Genomic DNA, 4,133 nt, shown 5'->3' on the forward strand with positions numbered 1-4,133 from the left:
AGGAAAGGCAGAACAGATTATCAAGGGAGGAATTGCGGGTGAGTAAGGAGCAAGAGGAAAAGTTGCTGTTAGAGAATGCGAGGTTGAGTTGTGAGAATGAGGAGATGCAAAGGAAACTGAGGGAAATTCAGGGAACTGTCGAGAGAGTGGAAGAGAGTATTGAGGTTAGGATGTGAGAGAATGAAGAACAAATGGAGAAACGAATGGGAGCTATGATGGGGAAAGTAATGGGAATGATGAAAACGTTCATGGGTGAAGGCGCAGTCAGAGGAGTGGCCTTTGCTATGGGTAAAGGGTTGCTGGTGGAAGAAAAGGATAAGGTAATTAATAATGGGAAAGGAAGTGATATTGATAGTAATAGTGATAGTGAAGTTAAAGGACTAGGTATAGTAAGGATGAACAGAAAGGTGAGAGGAAGGATGAAAGGAAACTTAAAAGTGATGTGAAGAAAGAGAAGGAAAAGTGTCAGGATGAGATTAAGGATGATCGTGAATGAGTGAAAGTAGTGAGTAAGAAAGGGCTAGGAAGAGTATAATCAAGGATAAGAGTATGAGTGTGGAATTACATTCTTTATATTCTAGTGAGGAAGTAGGAAACAAGAAGGAAGGTAGCAGTGATGATAGCAGTGAGAATGAACGTGATGTGTGTAAGACTGTGTTTATGAGAGAGGTACCTCGGTGTGAAAGGTTCAATGAGCATAGTAGTAGTGGGGATGTATACGAGTTTTTCAAGGAGTATGAGAGGTATTGTCAGGATAAGTATGGTGATAGTAAAAGAGTTTGGGCTAGGGAGTTAGGAGAATATTTGACTGGGTATTTGTTGACGATGTATAGTGTGATAATGACTGTGGGGGATGTTGAATATGATAGTGGGAAAGGTAGGATAATTGGGCAAGTAAAACGTATGAAAGGGAGTGTTTGGTATAAGCGTAAGATTGATTTTGATGAAGCACGGATGAATGTAGGAGAAGCAATATCAATGTATGTATATAGGTTGGAAATGTTATCTAGGAAGAAGTATAAGGATAAAGGCATAAATGAAAACAAGGAATTAATGAAGAAGTTTTTGGCTACTGTACCTGAGAATGTTGCTGAGTTTATTAATTTGAAACGGAAGGAGAAAATGAGGTGGACGAAAGAGAGACTGACATGGGATGATATTTTAGAGACTGTTGAGGATTACGAGTTGGATAGGTGTATGAAAGAAAGTATATCTGTGAATGTAAGAACTGGAATGGAGGAAAGTGTGCCAGAATTTGTTAGTTTTAGAGATGCTGTTATGAGAGGACCGATGAGGGTAGCTGATATTGTAGTAGATAGGAGTGTTAGGGCGAGAAATTTTGGAATACCTGTAAGGACAAATGAAGGGTTTAGGAAAGGGAATCAGGTTTGGAGGGATAGGAGTGCTAGTGCCCACAGAGGTAGGTCAGGTAGTTGTATCCGTGAAGAGAAGTTTTATAGGTGTGGGAAAGTAGGACATAAGAAGAATGATTGTAGATGGGCTCTAGGTGCTTGTTTTGTATGCGGTGAGGTAGGGCATAGAATTTAGGGCATAAAATTAGCGAGTGCAAGAAAGAGAAAGGGGTAAAATGTTATCGGTGTAGGATGACTGGGCATATAGCGAGTGGATGTAGAAGTAATCATACGAATGTGTTTTGCAGAAATTGTGGTAAGGATGAGCATTATGCGATAATGTGTAGGGAACAGTGTGCTAGGTGTACTGATTGTAGTGTAGATGGGTATATGGCTAGGGTTTGTAGGAAGAAGGATTAAGCCAGCCAGGATGTTCGGGAAACTAGGTAATCAGAGAATTCAACTGGGTGAGTTCTCCTGTGTGTGTAGAAGGAATTGGATCAATGTTCATGAGAATGGGATGAATAATTGTTTGGAAATGAGGAAATATGGATAGTATGAATAAGAAGTTAGGGCTAGAAAGTAAACAATTAGTGTTAGTTGAATATAGGAAAAACAGGCGTTTGAATGTATTAAGTGATGAAAAAGTGCAAGGGAAATTTATAGGTATAGGTAGGAATCTGAATATGCGTGACAAGGGTGTAAATGTACAGGTGAGTATGGAAGATAAATGTGTTAATACAGATGAATCATGGCTGAGTATGAATGATACCTATAGTGTGTGTGGTTTTACCTTAAATGATGTAAAAGAAAGTATGACGAATGCGAGAATGAGAGATAGGAGAATGGTAAGTAGTATGGATGAATCTTTTATTAAAGCAGATAATGGTTTGGATGAAATGGATGAATTGTTGATGGAAATAAATGAGATTTTAGAACCAGATGATAGTGAGGTAGAAGGGATAGTGCATGCTACATTAGGTGATACGAGTACAGATGAGAATCAGGATAGGACATTGAATGACAGCGATATGGAAGAAGTGAAAGAGAGAGTATATGAAGGCCCAGTTACTCGAATCAGAGGTCCTGTTCCCGATTGCGACTGGGTTATGAAAAAAATTAGGCAAGTGTTGTGGAAGATGGATTTGGCAAAGTAAGGGGGGGAGGGAATGTGGAGGATTAATTTTTTTTTTATCTATTTTCTTTTTTTTGCCAAATCCAGAGAGAGAGAGAGAGAGAGAGAGAGAGAGAGAGAGAGAGAGAGTGAGAGAGAGAGAGAGAGAGAGAGAGAGAGAGTGTGTGGATGTGTGTGTCAGCGAGAGAGGGGTAGTTAGTGTATTGATTGTTTGTTGTGAGAAAGACTGATGGTATAAATGATATTGTCTGTTTATGTTTTAGCTAGTTTAGGACAGTTGTGCATGTCTTGGGAAAATGCTTATTTTGATTTGAATGCAGCCAGAGGCAGTTGTGTGAATGCTGGACTATTATCATTATTTTATTATTTCGGCCAACGTGGGAGTATTGATTTATTTTTTTGAGTAAGTACAGTTTTGTTTATATTTGCTTGTCGTGATTGTGAATGATAGGAATAATTTATTATTATCTTTGATTATAGTGCAATAGTTTAGTTAGCTAGGAGTGTTCTTAAGTGTTTTTCTTTTTTTATTTTTGCTGGCCGTAATTCCTCCTTTGGAGAGAATTCTTATGTGAAATTGATTGTTGACGACCTAGCTTGTGATAAGGAACTTGATACGACCACTCAGAATTATATAATTGTTGATGACCCGGACTGTGTGAACTTTCGATTGCTGTTGTTGATGATGATGATGATAACTACTACCCCAATCAGGGAGGCAGTTGTGGCAAATTACCGCACAGTGTAGTGTGTTACCCACAGAGCTGTGGTAGTTTGCCGTAAAGGAGAGTTTGGCTTTCTGTGGACGACAGTTTTGGTGTCAACATAAAATATATACTTACTAAATATTTTTTGTTGTCTATTTTAGTTTTAAGTTTTGTTAGGGTTTATTTGATTGTGGAAGGGTTTTGTCAATTATTTTTAGTTTTAATGAATATAGTATTAAGGTTATGTTTTTTTTTATATCCTTTTTGTCCAGGAGTCCCGCTGCTGATAACGTAAGGGGAACATTTCTGTTGAGGAGACTATTGTCAGTTAGAGTGATTCAAGGGTGGCGGGGGGTTGTTCTTGCAACATCCCGCCACAATATGGTGATAAACACTAAGTTTGGCGGGAAGCGTGAGTGTTTTTCAAATTTATAGACAGAAGATTCCTAGGTACGACGTGAGGAGGTGGGCGTAGGCGTCTGTGGGTGAGCTAATTTGGAGAGCGAGGAAGGCCGGGTTGAAGAGGTGTTGACAAGTATGAGTCAGCTATGGATAACTATCAATTAGCAAATTCAACCTGGAGGTGGACATGGGAGAGTGAATCTGCACCGAGGACTGGCACTGTGACGTCTGCAACAAGAAAATTCAAATGATATCTGGCAATCCCAAACGATAATGTAGGTATCCAACAGGCGTGCATGCGCATTGCATATCCGTTAACAGCTACCAGGCGCGTGTCAGCGGTCTGAGAAATCCCGAAAACCTAGTTTCCTTTAATACATAATCTATTCTGATCTTATCTGATAATATATGGTTAATTGATACCCTTTCCAAACTCTATAATTTTGTTGATGATATTGATTTTGAACATCGTTTTACAATTATCAAAATTATTATGATTTGCATCCCAAAAGTAATTTTCTAAAACAGTTCGTATTA

General features: G+C 38.8%; 1 pseudogene; it reads left to right on the forward strand.

Moving 5' to 3' along the window:
• The first annotated feature begins 215 nt into the window (after positions 1-215).
• LOC137648071 (uncharacterized) lies at positions 216-1,374 on the forward strand (annotated as a pseudogene).
• The last annotated feature ends 2,759 nt before the right edge of the window (positions 1,375-4,133 follow it).

Source organism: Palaemon carinicauda, chromosome 10 (assembly GCF_036898095.1).
Source record: "Palaemon carinicauda isolate YSFRI2023 chromosome 10, ASM3689809v2, whole genome shotgun sequence".
Lineage (NCBI taxonomy): Eukaryota > Metazoa > Arthropoda > Malacostraca > Decapoda > Palaemonidae > Palaemon > Palaemon carinicauda.